Below are 21,458 nucleotides of genomic sequence, written 5' to 3'. Positions count from 1 at the left end.
GAGACTGCATTGATTTCTTATAGGATTAAGATCGGCAGGTTTAGTTGGCGAGCTGAGGTGCAGTAGGGTGTATGAGTGCTCGCCATAGAAACGTATGAGTGCTCCTCTGTGAGCACGGCTGTTGTCATCTTGGAAGGCAGCAGTGTCCACAGCATGCTTGTCATGAATAAGTGGTTGAAAGGGCATCACCTGTTCACTGAGCAAGTTGAAATGAGCATCCTGTTTCATAATTATGGTAACCTGAATGAGTGGACCCAACCCATTCTAACATAATACATACTCTGGAGGAGACGCAGCCAGAGCACGAAAGTATCTTCCAGCCACGGCGGCGAAGATCCGGCCACCAGCCTGAGCGCCACAGGGGAAATCCCAACCCAGCGGCGGTTAGCGATTTGATACCAAGGACAGGCCAGCGCAGGTACAAGGCGTGCAATTTCACGCTAGTTAAGGGAACAGCGGCGATCCGGATGCTTCGCCAGCGCTAAAAACTGAGACTTTAGTTACTTTTAAAAGTGTAAGAATATCAAAATATTAAAGATTCAATTGTAACTCAGCCGCTCATCGTAGAACTTATCCAAGTACACCAACATCACTAAGCAGGCATATGCTTCTATTAAAAAACTAATGAATATTATATATCTAATAAAACAGAAATTAACTTTAGAACAGAAGCAAATCTGTTGAGGATTATGTGAAGTTTAATCATGGGTTAAGCACTACGCTGGACCTCATTAGACATTGTATCAGACCGTAGACTTGTAGAGTGCTACACAGCCATAATCAATCTAACAATAAGTTATAACATAGATTTAGTGCATACCAGGGGCAAATTATCATATCCTCCACATGAACACTATGAGTGAATCCAGAATGAAACTTTCATCATCAATCATTCATACATTCTAGTTAGTTATTTCTTTTATACTGTGCTGTGCAGAAGTAAATTATTAATTATTTATATGAAATTATTGACTGTAATATATGTTATCTGTTAACGTCTGAACCACAAGAAACTGAACTTTTATGTAATGTAAATACCTTTATTGTAATAGTATAGGGCCAACCGTAGTGGTACATTTTATTAAGTATTCCAGTTTATTAAGCATTCCATTCTATTGAGCATTCCGTTTTATTAAGAAAGACTTTAACTGAGAAGGGACCCAAACTGTAGCCCACAGGCGCGGACCTATATACGATCGTGCAGATTACTGGGGCTCAGCAGCGCTGCGGTTGCGAGTGAGGGAGGGTTTTTCAGAGGTTAATGGTAGCCAATGGACGGTGCGAAAGGGGAGCTCATGTTACACAAGCGAAGAGGCTGTTACGTTCGGGTGGTCGTAAGAATAGTATTCAAGTGATGGTTTAACTTGGGAGACATGCCATCGAAATAGATACTTTAACAATATTCGGGAACCTGACAAAATTTGTGTGATGTGGGGATTAGTCAAAACTCAGTATTTGTGACGAATCGCCGAGATGAGCATTCCGAACAGTTAGTACTCGCCGGCCGGGGTGACCGATCTGTTCTAGGCGCTACAGTCTGGAACCGCCCGACCGCTACGGTCGTAGGTTCGAATCCTGCCTCGGGCGTGGATGTGTGTGATGTCCTTAGGTTAGTTAGGTTTAAGTGGTTCTAAGTTCTAGGGGACTGATGACCTCACAAGTTAAGTCTCATAGTGCTCAGAGCATTTGGAACCATTTTTTAAAGTTAATATTCGGGAATCTGATATTTTCACATTAATTCACTATTTTAAGCTTCACTGTGTGATTTATTTCATTAATTATTATTTGAATAGTTTGTGTAGGACCGCCACCTTTAATTATTTCAAAGATGGTTCAAATGGCTCTGAGCACTATGGGACTTAACATCTGTGGTCATCAGTCCCTAGAACTTAGAACTACTTAAACCTAACTAACCTAAGGACATCACACACATCCATGCCCGAGGCAGGATTCGAACCTGCGACCGTAGCAGTCACGCGGTTCCGGACTGAGCGCCTTAACTGCGAGACCACCGCGGCCGGCCTATTTCAAAGAGTTACTGAATGAATAAATCAGTCACTTCAGTTAAAATCTTCTTGGTCAAATATATAATTAAACTATTCTATTTATTACAACCTGCTCCAATGACTAGTCAGTGTCTTCTAAAGCTGACTGTAAGTTCACTGGCAATTGATGTATGTTACGCAGTGAAGCTACTGCAGAGTGATAAAGCAGATGTGTGTGTCTGTGTTGTGTGTGTGTGTGTGTGTGTGTGTGTGTGTGTGTGTGTGTGTGTGTGTGTGTGTGTCGCGACCTTTATGATAGTAGTGAGCCAGATGTCTGGTCTGAGCCACACATTGTCCAATATTGGCGTCCATCTTATTCATTACCAGTAAGTCGGACATGTCCGAAAGAACAGAACTCACATACAAAATCTGGCAACGTCTTTCATGGTGTGCTCTTGGACATGTGCAAACACGATAGCACATTTCTCTCATTTTGTTAGACACTTACGTCGACCCATGTAATGACGCTACTTCTTCACAGACGTCAGGCACATACACACCACTCCAGTGCTATGAAAGTCACCGCCATAGGGTCACGTACCAACCTGGTACTTGTTGGACTCAACGTATAGCGCTTCCCAGTGACAAATGTGTAATTCCAATGGGGTAGGTGTAGTTATTTGCAGTTATTTCATATAGAAGTACGTGTTCCATGCGACTGAAGATGTCTGGTGACCTTATGCTCAGAAAGTTTTTACCACGAGTGTGGTATGCAAAGCAATGGGAATGGACTCCTATCCAGTTACAAGCGTACTGCGGCTCCTACTTGTTTCAGAATGTTACAGTAACTGGTGCTGCGAAAAAACTTAGGCAGCCATATTTGTCAAATGGAATCGAGGTATTATAAAACCGGGCAAAGTGTAGTGGATGACCACAGGCAGATTAAGGCCTGTCTAAAATCAGAGAGGTGTAGCCAGGTGGTACACGTCCATATTAGACAGTGGCTTCCATTTAAAACCACAGAAATTGTAACCACGCCCAAACGATAATGGACTAAAGGTACGACACGCTTCTGAGCTCTCGAAGGAGTACGACTACAGTGCTCTCTCGTTTGCTGCCACCATAAATGTGAAACTGAGTACTCTACATCGGAGATCAATCTCATGTCACTTTACAATTGTCACAGAAACGTTATCAGTATGTTAACCACCATGTACAATGTCCTACCCATGAATGGACCAGCATTCACTTCACACATGTACGAGTCTGAATTTTAAACTCATGAAGAGCGTATCTTTATCTTGTGAAAATTGGCTATTCTCCGAACAGTTTTGAAAGATATGCCTGGAACCCAAAAAGGTTCGAGACTGGGTTCGTAAAAAAAAAGAAAAAAAACAGGGGAAGGTTAAGATGGTGGTTTTAATGCTTCCACATGTTCTGCATGGTCTCCTCTCACTTCAGTACAACGCACAGAACGTTTATGCTACCATAAAAGTCTGTCACAAAAATCCTTCTTTGGAATGTTTTTCAACCTGTGCATCACACTGGCTTCATTGTTGGTTATGTCACTAAACTGTTTATACTTCGTCCAAATGTCTGCAATTAGAATTCGTGAGGTAGGTTCGTACTGATAACACCAGGACGCGTCACCCTTCATGATTTTTGCCACGAAAGGATTGTTTGCGTTTAACATCGCACTCAAGTGGCAGCAGGCGTTCACGCGTTGTTGCTTTTGTTCAAGAGTCAAAGTCTATGGAACAAACTTTGCACAAACTTTACTTTAAAACATTCTGGAGAATGTCTTGAACACTTAGTTTGGAGAAGTTGCTCCATTTTGATTTGTATCGCAACGACGTTGCCTCACGGTGGCCCCTAGTCCTTTACTTAACACTGTCTGACTGAATGTACTTTTTTGTTTACAGTTGTAAGTTCAAACTGAAACCGTAGTTACTGCGCTGAAGTCGGCGACACACGAAGAATAAAACGAGTCTCGAAACTTTTAGGACAGACAGTGTACAATCCGACAAAGCAATTAGTGCCTTTATGTTTGACTGGTATAAACTGATGTGTTTTCAATTTAAAAAAAATGGTTCAAATGGCTCTGAGCACTATGGGACTTAAGATCTGTGGTCATCAGTCCCCTAGAACTTAGAACTACTTAAACCTAACTAACCTAAGGACATCACACACATCCATGCCCGAGGCAGGATTCGAACCTGCGACCGTAGCTGTCGCGCGGTTCCGGACTGAGTGCCTAGAACCGCGTGAACACCGCGGCCGGCAAGTTTTCAATTGCCGTGAGATCTGGAGAATTGTTGGCCAGGGCGGCAGTCGAACATTTTCTGTATCCAGAAAGACCCGTACACGACCTGCAACATGCGGTCGTGCATTATCCTGCTGAAATGTAGGGTTTCGCAGGGATCGAATGAAGGGTAGACCCACGGGTCGTAACACAACTGAAATGTAACGTCCACTGTTCAAAGTGCCGTCAATGTGGACAAGAGGTGACCGAGACGTGTAACCTATGGCACCCCATACCATCACGCCCGGTGATACACCAGTATGGCGATGACGAATACACGCTTCCAATGTGCGTCCACCACGATGTCGCCAAACACGGATGCGACCATCATGATGTTGTTAACAGATCCTGGATTCATCTGAAAAAATTGACGTTTTGCCATTCGTGCATCCAGGTTCGTCGTTGAGTACACCATCGCAGGCGCTCCTTTCTGTGATGCAGCGTCAAGGGTAACCGTAGCCATGGTCTCCGAGCTGATAGTCCATGCTGCTGCAAACGTCGTCGAACTGTTCGTGCAGATGGTTGTCGTCTTGCAAACGTCCCCATATGTTGACTCAGGGATCGAGACGTGGCTGCACGATCCGTTACAGCCATGCGGATAAGATGCCTGTCATCTCGACTGCTAGTGATACGAGGCCGTTGGAATCGAGCATGGCGTTCCATATTACCTTCCTGAACCCACCGATTCAATATTCTGCTAACAATCATTGGATCTCGGCCAACGCGAGCAGCAATGTCGTGATACGATACATCGCAATCACGATAGGCTACAATCCGACCTGTATCAAAGTCGGAAACGTGATGGGACGCATTTCTCCTCCTTACACGAGGCATTACAGCAACTTTCACCAGGCAACGTCGGTCAACTGCTGTTTGTGTATGAGAAATCGGTTGGATGCTTTCCTCATGTCAGCATGTTGTAGGTGTCACCACGGGCGCCAACCTTGTGTGAATGCTCTGAAAGCTAATCATTGGTATATCAAAGTATCTTCTTCCTGTCGGTTAAATTCCGCGTCTGTAGCACGTCATCTTCGTGGTGTAGCAATTTTAATGGCCAGTAGTGTACTTTAGCATTGTCATATTGTTTTATATATTGTGAAAGAATATATTACAGCTGGTAAATTTGCTTTGATGATTACTGTTATGTTCAATAAACTAATGGAAAATGCAATTAAAATATTCACTGTACTAGTACGAATTACATTCAATTTACTGCAGAAACATCACAATGGGAGTCTATCTTAATAAAGCGTTAAGTGTCGGTAAGATGTTTGTGCCCATTTTAAGACGAATTAGTAGGATGTTACGGAACTTCGACTTGGAAATGTCTGTATTTACTTCATGTCCTGTATGATGCTCAAGTGTTATGAAAAATGTGGCACTTCATAGAAAAAGTTATATATTCACAAGAACAAAAAATATGTCGGCAGAAAACAAATGTGGCATTATGAATTCTGCAGTACCACAAGGTTTTCGCTCTGACGCTAAGGGGTACTCAAAGTACGACAGCAAGACGAATTTTGCTCGGGCGTTATCTTACGGCTCCCTTACTGAATTTCTATCTGCCTTCTTGTAGCTCTGCTACAAAATAATTAGTAGCATGACATTCAGCGAGTCACGGAAGGCGAACGAGAGCAGCTTGTACTGGGTAGGCAAGCACCCCAGAGCTAGCGAAGAGGAGCGGCGTCTGTGTGTTACTTATTTGCTCCGTAGGTGCTGTGACAGATAGATGACAACATAAGAGACGAGAGCAGTTGTAATTCCGGTGTGGAACGATTTTCGTGGACTCAAAAGCATTAAATGGTATCCTTAAATGACATCCCAAGAGAAAATCAGTCACATTATTCAGTTGAAGTGACACGATAATATCAAGTGAAATTAGCAGGATAGTTACGTGCCATCAAGAAAGTAACTCGTCAATCGCACATTTGCCAAACATATTCTGCGTTGTTGCACAGGTTTCAGTTATACTACCCAGAAGGATACCAGCTGATGTGCTCTGTGGGTGGCCTCGGAAGTGACTATAGCTTCGTCTCAAAGTTGTGGGGGGCAACGACCGGAATATCCTCATTATATGTCAATGAGTCTTATTACCATTTCTGTTGAAATGTGTGTGAGATATTATGGGACTTGACTGCTAAGGTCATCAGTCCCTAAGCCTACACACTACTTAACCTAAATTAACCTGAGGACAAACACACACACCCATACCCGAGGGAGGACTCGAACCTCCGCCGGGATCAGTGCATTTCTGTAATTAGATTTAGGGGCTAGACTGTAATAACTTTTAATACATCGATGCACAGAGTGCAAACGAAATGTCATAAATTAATATCTGCGACAGTTATTTGTGTTTTACTGTCTTCATCGGACCGTATCCTTGGAAGCGTATTCACCAGACGCGATTCACAATTTTGGAGCTTCTGCAGTGGTTGATTTAGCAACATATCTTTGCTATACAATATTATTATTGGGATCACTGTGATTGGCACAGCCGCCAGAAGACAGGCATGACCTGGATTCTTATTGTCAACTTATATGAAGGATATTCTGCCGTTGCCCGAAACGTGGAGACAATAGTGAATTAGAGTATTCCATATAGCGAAAATATGATGATTCTATTCTTCTAGCTCTAACATTGAAAAAATAGTTGCAATAAGAGGCAGAAAGCGCCTGTGAATGCAGTCATAATTAGTGGAATCTGACAAACTCTATCTGTCATCTGATAATTGCGAAAAACTTACTTTTTTCATCTGCACAGCACCGCAGCATGAAGTCAAGGGTTTCGTAGGATTCCTACACTTAATTCTGTTGTGACAGTATTCAATGACAGTAGAGGGGGAGCGAAACCATCTGACTTGAAATAAAGTTTCCCAGCGATGTGAATCTTTGGCTACAGTTGCAATAGAACATCCACGTAAGCATTCACTCATTGCTGTAGTTCCCACAAAGTAAACGATGAGAGACACTGTAATTAACGCATAAAGTAACCATATCGCGCGGTCGCAGGTTCGAATCCTGCCTCGGGCATGGATGTGTGTGATGTCCTTAGGTTTGTTAGGTTTAAGTAGTTCTAAGTTCTAGGGGACTGATGACCACAGATGTTAAGTCCCATTTTTTTTCTTTATTGTTATTTTCAAACCTGTGCAAACAGGCAGGCTGTCAGCAGCATGTTACGCCGCTCTTCAGCCATGGAGTAGATAAATAAACAACAGAAAGAATACACAAATGTGACATAACGGTGGGTAATGAAACAGTAGACACATAAACACGGAGCCTTTCACTATCGACGATAATCCACACTACAAACTGTTGTAACGATGCACCAACAATGAAGATGGCGATGGCACAGGTGAACGATGGAGTGTGACGGTGAACACTGAACACTAAACACGACGGCACACACGAGACACTGATGGCGCGCGTCATTTGGTGATGATTGTGTGGTCAGCCGCCACTTTCGTCATGCTTGGCCTCCCAGGTCCCCAGAACGTGCGATTAGTGGCTTTGGGGTTACCTGAAGTCGCAAATATATCGCGAACGACCGACATCTCTAGGGATGCTGAAAGACAACATCCGACGTCAATGCCTCACCATAACTCCGGACATTCTTCACAGTGCTGTTCACAACATTATTCCTCGACTACAGCTATTGTTGAGGAATGATGGTGGACATATTGAGCATTTCCTGTAAAGAACATCATCTTTGCTTTGTCTTACTTTGTTATGCTAATTATTGCTATTCTGATCAGATGAAGCGCTATCTGTCGGACATTTTTTGAATGTTTCTATTTTTTTTTGTTTCTAATAAAACCCCATGTCAATCCAAGCATGTGTGTCAATTTATACCTCTCTATCTACATTATTCCGTGATTTATTTAGTTTTCACATTTATACTGACTTTTTGATCACCCGGTATATCTAGTGAAAAGAGTAGGTTAATGCAGCTCCAGTCCCTTACTACCAGTGAGTGGCGAAACATTTTCCGAACGAAAGAACAGATACTACGAATCGAAACAGACAGCCTTGTTAATCAATTAAATATCGAAGTACAGATGTCCGGACTGTCATAGCGTGTTCAAATACAGCTACGGCGACAGATGATAATTTCTGCCTGATCAGACTCGTACCCGGATTCTCTCGGGCATGTCCGAAAGAGTAGACGAATTTCATTGAAAATTCCATAGAAATGTGTCCACTTTTTTTCAGTATAGAGATATAGCTGTTAGTACGTAACCCTAACAAATTCAAATCAAAGGCAAATGACGTTCAAAGTAGATTTTCAAAAATTTCCCACCAACATCAATGCCCTTTTGACTTCTCTTGAGGACACAGCGTGTAGGTCTTCTGAGGTCGTCTTTGCGTTCTTTTATGAGGGCTACACTATTCATAACCCGACCGATCAAATCGGCTCGCGGGTTTACTTTTTCTTTGTAAACGTCGCCTTTCAATCATCCACACATGCAAAAATAGAAAGGGATAAAGTCCGGGGAAGTTGGTGGACAAGAAAACTGCCCACATCTACTGATCCATCTTCCGGGAAATGTTAGGTTTGGATGATGTGTCACCTGACGAATAGAAAGTGCAGGAGCCCCATCATGCTGAAGGAACATACACATTCTTGTAGCCAAAGGAACCTCCTCCAATAATGCTGGAAGCTCATTTTCAAGGAAGTATAGACAACGGGGTCCTGTAAGGACCACCAAACGAAACGAAAATGCATTGAACCCAGCTGTAGCGCCCGGGTTCCCGGGTTCGATTCCCGGCGGGGTCAGAGATTTTCTCTGCCTCGTGATGGCTGGGTGTTATGTGTTGTCCTTAGGTTAGTTAGGTTTAAGTAGTTCTAAGTTCTAGGGGACTGATGACCATAGATGTTAAGTCCCATACTGCTCAGAGCCATTTGAACCATTTGAACCCAGCTGTATGTACTCAATAAAAATTGGAAAAATGTTATATGGCATTTTTTCTGCAATTTGTCTATACTGCCACCTCCTACAATATTACTATTCCTCCTGAAACAACCTGTATAATTATTCAGGTCTTGACGGGCCATTGCAAGTTTTCAGTGCTAGATGCACGTCATCGTCCACACCCTCGTGGGAACACAGTGCGGCTGCGAGCGAGTGGAATAATGGTCCGGCGGGGGGCGGGGGGGGGGGGGGGGGGGGGGGGGGAGCTATGGAAGCTCAGATTAGGAAGTCTACGTTGAAATTTTCGTTTGCGTTCGGATATGACAGGCTGGAAGTCTATCAAATCGACGACTGGTTATTCGAAAAGATAGGTTTACAAGGTGATAACGTTCACGGGTTGTCATATGATTCCCTTGATAATACAGTGTATGTTAAAGTGGGGGAAGTTGAAACATGTACCCGTATTATGAAAAAAACATGCCGTTTCGGGAACTTTCTTCATTCCAGTGGTGAATCTATTTCAATTGCGATCAGCTGCGCTGGTTTAGGGTTGCGATACGTGCGCATATTCAGCCTCCCATTTGAAATGAAGTTCGATTTCATGAATCAAGCATTAACGCCTTTTTGACGGTTTTACAGGTTACTGGTGAGAAATGGAAGGGCAATAAACCTTTCAATGTTGACTAGCGTGTGCTGAATGTTAGAATTGATCTTCATAAGCATATCCCGTCTTATATTATGGCTCAAGGCCTTAGTTGTTTATGATGGCCAACCAAGGACCTGCGTAGTATGAGGATCCACGGATCATCTTAAGGCAATCTATCCCCGTGCATATTTTTACGGAGAGAAAACCAGGCACTCACCTCTGCGGGCTGTGTGCGACATCAACACAAACTGTCGTATGCGGAGATCTTAGCAGCCCTATTACAGGAAACCTGGAATAGGCAGGGCCCTTACATATAACGTGAGGGATATAATTAAGGAAATCAGGATTTAACTGCACGTAGCGTACTGACAACTAAAAAGAGTTCAACGGTTACCCTAGCAAACTGTTCGAATCAGGCCTCTCCAAGAGAGACATTCCCAGACCTGAGACGGTAGCAAGTTGCCGTTTCGGGAACTTTCTTCATTCCAGTGGTGAATCTATTTCAATTGCGATCAGCTGCGCTGGTTTAGGGTTGCGATACGTGCGCATATTCAGCCTCCCATTTGAAATGAAGTTCGATTTCATGAATCAAGCATTAACGCCTTTTTGACGGTTTTACAGGTTACTGGTGAGAAATGGAAGGGCAATAAACCTTTCAATGTTGACTAGCGTGTGCTGAATGTTAGAATTGATCTTCATAAGCATATCCCGTCTTATATTATGGCTCAAGGCCTTAGTTGTTTATGATGGCCAACCAAGGACCTGCGTAGTATGAGGATCCACGGATCATCTTAAGGCAATCTATCCCCGTGCATATTTTTACGGAGAGAAAACCAGGCACTCACCTCTGCGGGCTGTGTGCGACATCAACACAAACTGTCGTATGCGGAGATCTTAGCAGCCCTATTACAGGAAACCTGGAATAGGCAGGGCCCTTACATATAACGTGAGGGATATAATTAAGGAAATCAGGATTTAACTGCACGTAGCGTACTGACAACTAAAAAGAGTTCAACGGTTACCCTAGCAAACTGTTCGAATCAGGCCTCTCCAAGAGAGACATTCCCAGACCTGAGACGGTAGCAAGTTGCCGTTTCGGGAACTTTCTTCATTCCAGTGGTGAATCTATTTCAATTGCGATCAGCTGCGCTGGTTTAGGGTTGCGATACGTGCGCATATTCAGCCTCCCATTTGAAATGAAGTTCGATTTCATGAATCAAGCATTAACGCCTTTTTGACGGTTTTACAGGTTACTGGTGAGAAATGGAAGGGCAATAAACCTTTCAATGTTGACTAGCGTGTGCTGAATGTTAGAATTGATCTTCATAAGCATATCCCGTCTTATATTATGGCTCAAGGCCTTAGTTGTTTATGATGGCCAACCAAGGACCTGCGTAGTATGAGGATCCACGGATCATCTTAAGGCAATCTATCCCCGTGCATATTTTTACGGAGAGAAAACCAGGCACTCACCTCTGCGGGCTGTGTGCGACATCAACACAAACTGTCGTATGCGGAGATCTTAGCAGCCCTATTACAGGAAACCTGGAATAGGCAGGGCCCTTACATATAACGTGAGGGATATAATTAAGGAAATCAGGATTTAACTGCACGTAGCGTACTGACAACTAAAAAGAGTTCAACGGTTACCCTAGCAAACTGTTCGAATCAGGCCTCTCCAAGAGAGACATTCCCAGACCTGAGACGGTAGCAAGACACATGAAAAAAAATTGCTATGCCTGTTACACATTCAGACGTACCACTAAGTTGCAATCCCGATGATGTTCCGGTGTTATCAGTAGGTAATGACATGCTTGTCACCAAGTATTAAATAATGACAATTCAAAAAAGTCGTCTAAACCAATGGAACGGCCCCCTAGAATGAAAAGTCAGGAATAGACACAGGGATTATAAAGGAAACGAACACGCACAAGGCCGGCCGGTGTGGCCGAGCGGTTGTAGCCGCTTCAGTCTGGAACTGCGCGACCGCTCCTGTCGCAGGTTCAAATCCTGCCTCGGGCATGGATGTGTGTAATGTCCTTAGGTTAGTTAGGTTTAAGTAGTTCTAAGTTCTAGGGGACTGATGACCTCAGATGTTAAGTGCCATAGTGCTCAGAGCCATTTGAACCATTTTTGAAAACACAAAAGAGAAATCCTTAAGAAATCCCAGACAGGGGAAACGGCGGTGGCTGATGCAATGAGGGTGATGCTTCCCATTCGAAATGAGGACGTTGTGATGGATTTAGACAATCACATGAATACAACTGTAAAGCATCTACCGGGTCTCTTCCGGTTCAGAGCACGCTTTGGTCGAAAAATACGGAGCAGTAGTAAACAGTTTTATGCAGACTTACAAGCTGGCTACAGTTAATGTCTCTCGGATAAGTTCGGCGGTAAAGTTACAACGTTTGAAAGATTATCTTTATGCAGCTGATATAGATGTTGCCATGTTGCAAGAGGTTGTAACACTTAGAGTTGCGGACGTAACAGGCTATGAAGTCAACCTGAACATCGGAAATGAAGGAGAAACAGCGGTTTTATTCAAAGAGGGAGTTGCATGTCGAGCTCAAGCGATTTTAGAGACTGGGCGGGATGTAACTGTTCAACTTCATGAGCTCATTTCAATTAACGTATATGCGCCATCTAGTAGTAATGAAAGTAACTTTTATCGGCGTGGGGTAGTTCAACTGTTAAAGAACGTTGGGGCCGCCGCCATGCTTACCGGGGATTTTAACTTTGTGTTGCGCCGTGAAGATCAGACGCCCAATTTTAACACTTGTTACAAACTACAAACATTGGTGACTGAATTAGAACTGCAGGATACCTAGACTTACTTGAATCCTCACCACACCGGATATACGTACGTCAGTAGCACGTCATCAAGCAGGTTACTAAAGAATTCATTCGTAATGTTGATGATTGTGAGATATGGCCTATAAACTTCTCCGACCATTGTGCATACCACATTTCGTTCAGGTCTTTCCGACAAAAACCTTTCCTAGCCGTGGGGTATGGCACCTTAACATCTCACTATTGCAGGATGTTGAACTTAAGCAACAGATTAAACAAACTTGGCAAAAATGCTTATGCTCCCACTCGAGGTATCGGGAGCGGATCATTTGGTTGACCGAATAAGGAAAACCCGTACTTCGTAAGTGCATTATACAGTATGCAAAAGCCCAATCATTGGCGCAAACAAACTGCGGAATATTACTTCTCTTGTTTGCGAGAACTTTATCAACAACCAGATGGCCTTTCAGCTATCATAATCAAACTGAAACGCCTTAAGTCGAAAATAACGGCCCTAGCGCGGCAGAGTCTGGACGGGGTGCATACGCGAGCTCGAGGCAAGGACGATCTTATGCAGGAACGAACGTCATTACACCATGTGATAAGGGAGACATGTACAGGGAAAAAGAGAATAATATCTGCGCTGCGGACGATGACGGAGGAGAGCATACTACTCAGACCGGCATAAAACAATATGTACATCTACATCTACATCCATACTCCACAAGCCACCTGGCGGTGTGTGGTGGAGGGTACTTTGAGTACCTCTATCAGTTCTCCCTTCTATTCCAGTCTCGTATTTTTTGTGGAAAGAAAGATTTTCGGAATGCCTCTGTGTGTGCTCTAATATCCCTGATTTTCTCCTCATGGTCTCTTCGCGAGACATACGTAGGAGGGGGCAATATACTGCTTGACTCCTCGGTGAAAGTATGTTCTCGAAACTTCAACAAAAGCCTGTACCTAGCTACTGAGAGTCTCTCCTGCAGAGTCTTCCACTGGAGTTTATCTATCACCTCCGTAAGGCTTTCGCGATTACTAAATGATCCTGTAACGAAGCGCGCTGCTCTCCGTTGGATCTTCTATATCCCTTCTATCAACACTATCTGGTACGGATCCCACAATGGTGAGCAATATTCAAGCATTCGGCGAACAAGTGTACTGTAACCTACTTCCTTTGTTTTCGGATTGCATTTCCTTAGGATTCTTCAAATGAATCTCAGTCTGGCAACTGCTTTACCGACGATCAACTTTATATGATCATTCCATTTTAAATCACTCCTAATGCCTACTCCCAGATAATTTATGGAGTTAACTGCTTCCAGTTGCTGACCTGCTATATTGTAGCTAAATGATAAGGGATCTTTCTTTCTATATCTCCGCAGCATATTACACTTGTCTACATTGAGAATCAATTGCCATTCCCTGCACCATGCGTCAATTCGCTGCAGATCCTCCTGCATCTCAGTACAATTTTCCATTGTTACAGCCTCTCGATATACCACAGCATCATCCGCAAAAAGCCTCAGTGAACTTCCGATGTTATCCACAACGTAATTTTTGTATATTGTCAATAGCAACGGTCCTTCTACACTCCCCTGCGGCACACTTGAAATCACTCTTACTTCAGAAGACTTCTCTCCATTGAGAATGACATACTGCGTTCTCAGTTTGCTACCCTCAGCCAGACGTAGCCCGGGAACGGAATTCATGGACCGCAATGTGCGTTCGAAACCTCGATGGTCATGTGTCCTGCAATTCACATGTCGACGAGTGAAAATCTCGTTCAAGGATGAATATCTCACAATTCCGAAGTCAAGAATGAAAATCGTTATAGCTGTCTAACTACTTTCAGAAAAGATTCAGAGAACCGACCGCTGCACTCGAATATGTTCGCAGCCTCCACCTGGTTACTAGGAACTCAAGGTGATGTTCACCAAAATATCACAACATGAATACATTTCAAAATAAATAGTAAAAAAAGTCACAAAAAAACACCACAGCCAATATTTTTTTGGAAATTTGTGGTAAGGACTATGGGACCACAGTGCTGAGGTCATTGGCCCCCAGGCTTGCGCGATACTTAAACTAATTTATGCTAAGGGCAACACACGCACCCATGCCCGAGGGAGGACTCGAACCTCCGACGAGGGGAGCCACGTGAACGTGACAAGACGCCTCAGCCAAATTTGACGGACACAAATTAAATTTTTTGATGTTAATTAACCCTAGAGAAGTTCTTCATATTTATCCAGTACCAACTGCTGCTAGGTAATGACTCCAAGTTCTGCTGTGAGGCATCTTACCGAAGCAGAGCCGTCCGGTGTGGCCGAGCGGTTCTAGGCGCTTCAGTCTGGAAGCGCGCTACCGCTATGGTCGCAGGTTCGAATCCTGCCTCTGGCATGGATGTGGGTGATGTCCTTAGGTTAGTTAGTTTTAAGTGGATCTAAGTTCTAGGTGACTGACGACCTCAGATGTTAAGTCTCATAGTGTTCAGAGCCATTTGTACCAACCTCTGCAGAAGTTCACGCACTTGCACGGGCAAAAAAAAAACTTTGGAATGCTTAGTAGGCTTGCCGTAACGGAAAAGTAACTTAATTGATCACGAAGAATCACTAACTATAAATTTCTGAAAAGCGGTTTAAACCACAAACTCCGCCCCTGAGGTTTTACCATCTCAACTCTGATTCCTGACAACGCGAATTCCAAATAACTCCACGAAATTATTTAACATTGAGGCCTTTCGGCCAATCAGATTTAGAGCTGCATGTAGACAATATCACTTGCCATTTCCTGCTCTCACATGTAACGCATCTGTAAGAGGCTGTTTCCTGTTAGGAGTTCCACAAGATTCTTCACAATGGAAAACTCTGGCCGTAAAGGGAAGTACACAGGACCTTAGCCAAAGGAAGAACGCACAGACACGACTATAAAATGAGGTGTTACAAACATCTTAAAACGAATGGACGATTTGCTGCGTTACTCCTATAATGAGGATACACGTGTGCCTCGTAAGCGGAGCATTCAACGCGAAAAGCTCCAGCTTCATTTTTTTCCTCTTAATTTCAGACTATTATCATTTCTTCCACAGACAACTAAAGGTTGACACACGATCATGAAATGTATCAAAACTAAGGAAGCGCATTACACAGTAATAATGTAGGGAATGACGGACATGACCCACTGGTCACCTCGTCATGCTAGACCAACGAAGTCGACGAATGCGCTTTCCCAGTCGTCGTCAGCTTTCACGACGGACAGCTACTTTTGAGCTATCGTTGAGGAACTTATGAGGGAGAAGATATAACATCTTACATAAAGAGATCTTTGAGTTAATATAATGTCGGCTGCTCCATTATATTTTTTGTACGCTCTGTACGAATAAAGAGAAGAGAACGGCTGTTGGACATGATGACACATGTCAACTTGACATATTGGGAGCATACGGAACTCTCACACGAATGCTGCTTCTACATCGTTTTCGAGTTAGACACCTAAAGGTTTCAACAGCAGCAGTACCTCCCTCGAAGCAGGGATAACCACTGCAATTACTACATTTCTGGAAACGCCAATGTTGCAAGTCAGTATAAGTTTGAAAACTTAATAAACCACGGAATAATGTAGATAGAGAGGTAAAAATTCACACACATGCTTGTAATGACATGGGGTTTTATTAGAACAAAAAAAAAGTTCACACAATGTCTGACAAATGGCGCTGTACAGAGAAACGTCAGTGACTGCCGCATGACAATCGTGTTACAGAATCGCATCATCCCCAGCCTGGCTGATAAACACCTGCTGGAACGTACGATGTTTATGCAGGGTAGCGCTCCACCCCATATTGCTAGACACGTGAAAGATCTCTTATTCTCGTCGTTTGGTGATGATCGTGTGCTCAGCCGCCACGTTCGTCATGCTTGGCCTCCCAGGACCCCAGACCCCAGACCTCAGTCCGTGCGATTATTGGCTTTGGGGTTACCTGAAGTCACAAGTGTATCGTGATCGACCGATATGTCTAGGGACGCTGAAAGACAACATCCGATGCCAATGCCTCACCATAACTCCGGACATGCTTTACAGTGCTGTTCACAACATTATTCCTCGACTACAGCTATTGTTGAGGAATGATGGTGGACATATTGAGCGTTTCCTGTAAAGAACATCATCTTTGCTTTGTCTTAATTTGTTATGCTAATTATTGCTGTTCTGATCAGATGAAGCGACCTCTGTCGGACATTTCTTGAACGTTTGTATTTTTCGGTTCTAATAAAACCTTATGTCATTCCAAGCATGTGTGTCAATTTGTACCTACCTATCTACATTATTCCGTGATTTATTCATTTTTTCAGTCGGAGGTTCGAATCCTGCTTCGTGCATGGATGTGTATGATGTCCTTAGGTTCGTTAGGTTTAAGTAGTTCGACGTTCTAGGGGACTGATGACCTCAGAAGTTAAGTCCCATAGCGCTCAGAGCCATTTTAACCATTTTTATTCAGTTTTCAAATTTATAGTGACTTTTTCATCACCCGGTACAAAGTTCATATCCGCGGTAACTCTGCATGAATTACGGAAGGGATGTGCTACAAAACACAAAACAATGATTGTTGCTAACAGGAACGTCACAGATTGTCTTTAAAAGCGTATTGAGACAGAGATAGGGAGAAATGCGTTAGATTCTCTGCCCTGACTTGAAGATAAAACTACGCGTCACCGACGCAAATCAGTATACAGCAAACTGGAAAGAGCTGAGGTCATTGGTGTGAAAATATTGTCACAAGTGGACCGGCTACTGTGTTGGCTCCTCTGAAACAGAAGTTCCTCGTATTTGTACAGCGTCCGTCGGACGCAGAAGTAGGTTCGTTACGTGTAAGCGAATATGCTGGCCCGCACAGCTTTACAGGGTTGTGTACCTCGTCCTATACTACAAAAGGACGCAACTTGCGCTGGGGAGCCAGCAGCCGAGCGCTAAACAAAGCGGGGTCCAAGTTGACGTTAGCCATGTATCCGTTGGGCAAGAACAACTGCCGGGAGCAGCAGCCACCTACATAAGTCCGCAACGGGAAGCGGCGACCTGCGGCAAAATGCTGTCGGCAGCGAGGCAGAAATGTTTGTAAACTGCGCTGCCATTGGAGGATCGCGGCGGCGAGCGAGCGGCACCCAGCCAGGCGGTTAATTGGCTCTCGCAATTGTTCTCTGCTGCCGGATTCACGCCCCTCTGCGGTGAGAACACTTCTGTTAGCACACGTATCACTCTTTGATTTGCAGCAGTAGAGATTAGTTAACCTGTGTAGTGACACGAAGCGCCGGAAGTAAAGCGCTGTAGTCGCACCTTTTCCTAAGTTTTCAAACCTCGCTGTCTAAAAGTCATAACATCGGAAATTCTGTGAAATACCAATGGAAGACTTGTCGGTTTAATGTCCGTAAAAATGTTCGTTTGCACAGTGATTCATTTTTTCGTCCCATTCAGAGAAGGAAACAGGAGAATGTGTTAAAACTAAATTCCCGGTAAAGTAATAAAGAGAGGCTAGCAAATCCAGTTTATTGTTAGAATACTGTCACTAACATGTCCTGTGGCAGTCCTTCCTATACCACATCGAAGAACATGATTGTAGGAGCCTGGCTTTCCAACAGAAAGGCTGGATGCTTCAGAAAGTGTCCCATTGGTGTGTTATCAACATTATTTACTGTTATCATCCACGGTCAAAAAAACGAAAGGGATGGTAGATGGTAAATAGTTTTATGTTAAGGTTTTAGCCTGCATCATAAACTGAAATCGTTGTCAGGAAGCCATGAGTCCATTGTGTTTCTAGATCTTAGACAAAAGCATACATTAATGTAGTCTTGCAAACTGCTATTCAGGACGTAGAGACAATGATAAAGACCATCTGATGTTAATAAGCAACCATGGAACAAATAAAGCTGAGACATTTTAATTTTTAAAAATGCTTTTCATTTTCCACCCATATAGGGTAAGTTCTCATACATCGTGGAATCAGGGCCTTTTAGACAAATTACTGGCAAACTGTTAGTGGGTGTGGGCCAATAGCTTGCTCACTTCACTGATTATTACTCCTCTCCTTGTTGATTAAGGATTGTTTCATCATCAAAATTATTTGATAATAGTTTGGGAGGAGTTCATTAAGCACAACACAATGATATGTCACTGTTGTTGTTGTTGTTGTGGTCTTCAGTCCTGAGACTGGTTTGATGCACCTGTCCATGCTACTCTATCCTGTGCAAGCTTCTTCTTTTCCCAGTACTTACTGCAACCTACATCCTTCTGAATCTGCTGAGTGTATTCATCTCTTGGTCTCCCTCTACGAGTTTTAGCCTCCACGCTGCCCTCCAATACTATATTTGTGATCCCTTGATGTCTCAGAACATGTCCTATCAACCGGTCCGCTCTTGTTGTCAAGTTGTGCCACAAACTCCTCTTCCCACCAATTCTGTTCAATACCTCCTCATTAGTTATGTGATCTACCCACCTAATCTTCGGCATTCTTCTGTAGCACCACATTTCGAAAGCTTCTATTCTCTTCTTGTCCAAACTATTTATCGTCCATGTTTCACATCCATACATGGCTACACTCCACAAAATACTTTCAGAAACGACACTTAAATCTATACTCGATGTTAACAAATTTCTCTTCTTCAGAAACGCTATCCTTGCCATTGCCAGTCTACATTTTATATCCTCTCTACTTCGACCATCATCAGTTATTTTGCTCCCCAAAATTCATCTGCTACTTTAAGTGTCTCATTTCCTAGTCTAATTCCCTCAGCATCACACGACTTAATACGACTACATTCCATTATCCTCGTTTTGCTTTTGTTGATGTTTATCTTTCATCCTCCTTTCAAGACACTGTCTAATCCGTTCAACTGCCCTTTAAGTCCTTTACTGTCGCTGACAGAACTTCAATGTCATCAGCGAACCTCAAAGTTTTTATTTCTTCTCCATGGATATTAATACCTACTCCGATTTTTTCTTTTGTTTACTTTAGTGCTTGCTCAATATACAGATTACTTTATTATAGCCTTAGTCCAAGCCGTTACTGAAAACAGTAAGAAAATCATGTAACGATATTCGAATAAAACTTCAAATATCATGAATGTGTCAGTCTTGGATGACATTCTCCTAGGTCACAAGTAGTATAGCTGATCCATGGGGCAAAGAACGGAGTTTTGCTTGAGCGATATGTAGCTGGCAAGTTGTTGTGTAGTGGCCGGACAATGCAGCTAAGGAGGAGCCGTCCATAGGTCCGAGGGCCCACAGCACGTCTGGGTAGGTGTCCAGCGAGTCAGTAGCGGGGGCGACATGGATTTCCCCACAGAGGGAAGGAGGCGGAGGCAAGGGGTAAAACTCAGCAACCATATGTTAACCAACGCCATGCAGCGTGGCAAGATTCTGACCGTGTCAAAACTAGATCTTCATATATTCACGTTCATGCGTCCGAAATGAGAAATCACTTCTAAAGATGGAAGGACCTATTGAAAATCAGTAGGATCTAGAATGCAAGGGGAAACCATCGCAATAAAGAACTTTGTGGTACCCCAAGTTCCACTGAACAAAACCCTTCATGGAATGACTGTTCTTGAGAAGAAATATTCCGTAGTAATATGTCTGCAATCGGACCACTGGGTGTGCGCTACCCCTGGCAGACAGTGTGCTGAGAGATTAAAGAAGATGAAGACTAAAATTTCCGGAAGGATTGGAACTTGGAATGTGAGGATAACGAACAAGAAAGGTAAAATAGAAAATGTTAACAAAGGAGTTAAGATACAGTATATAACATCAGCGTTTTAGAAATGTGTGAACTGCAGTGGGAAGGAGAGCTGGTTTCTGGAGAGTATAAGATGATTTGCAGCGTAGGAGACTGCAAAGACGGAGCAGTAGGCTTATTGTACAAGAAGAATGTGGATAAGAATATAACAAAAATAATACCTGTCAGTGACTCTACATATCTTATTTAAGTGTATATACCTAAAATTGACGCAGATGAGAAAGAGGTGGACGCGATATATGAACAGACAGAAAAGGTGTTTGAAGAAACTGAAAAGGTCAAATGAGAACATTGATGAATGAAGTTTGGAACAGCTTGCTGGGGAGATGTAGCATGGGAATATTTGCAGGAGATTATGGATTATGGCAACAGAATGAAAGAGGAGATAAACTGGTAGGGTTTTGTGATAGTCTTGGTGTTTGGATTGCCAACCACTGGTTCATAAACGGAGACTGTGCATGTGGAAGAGCCCTGGTGATAAAACCAGACAAATTCCGTTTTAACCAATTAGAGACTTTAAAACACTATCAGATCGTCAAAAACTTTCTGTGCAGTAGATACCAATACAGATCACAACTTGCTTGTAGCAGACATGAGAACTAGACTGTAACATACTGAGAAGAAAGAACTCGTAACTGGAAAACTGAAAAATAAAGACGCCGAGCCCTTTAAAATAGTATGGGAGGAAACTTTGGACAGTTGAGATCGAGTATGAATATATCAGAAGAGTAGGTTAGCGTCAGAAATGGCATGCTTGAAACTTTAGAGAATTAAGTTGTAAAAGAGGAAAAAAAGGAGGAATAAAATGGATTTGGTTACACAGAATGTATTAGATAAAATGAATTAGAGGAGAAAATGAAAAAAAAAATGTCTCTTCAGAAAAACGAAAACGACAATATAAAAGTCTGGACAAGGAATTTAAGAGGACTTCTGACAAAGCAAGAGGAGACTCAATGGAAAGCCAGTGTGAGGAAATATTACGATTAGGAAGTAAAATAAATACAGAAGTAAGGTGCAGAACTGCGAATTGTATAACAATGAAAGG

The 21,458-nt window shown here is 43.1% G+C and overlaps 1 protein-coding gene across 1 annotated transcript in view; it reads right to left on the bottom strand.

Annotated features, from left to right (window-relative positions):
* LOC126299396 (uncharacterized) overlaps nucleotides 1-21,458 on the bottom strand; it is a 1,761,671-nt gene that overhangs the window by 571,835 nt on the left and 1,168,378 nt on the right. The window lies entirely within an intron of this gene.

Source organism: Schistocerca gregaria, chromosome X, assembly GCF_023897955.1.
Source record: "Schistocerca gregaria isolate iqSchGreg1 chromosome X, iqSchGreg1.2, whole genome shotgun sequence".
Classification (NCBI taxonomy): Eukaryota; Metazoa; Arthropoda; class Insecta; order Orthoptera; family Acrididae; genus Schistocerca; species Schistocerca gregaria.
Note: the sequence above shows the minus strand (reverse complement) of the source record. Positions and strands in the feature narration are given on the sequence as shown.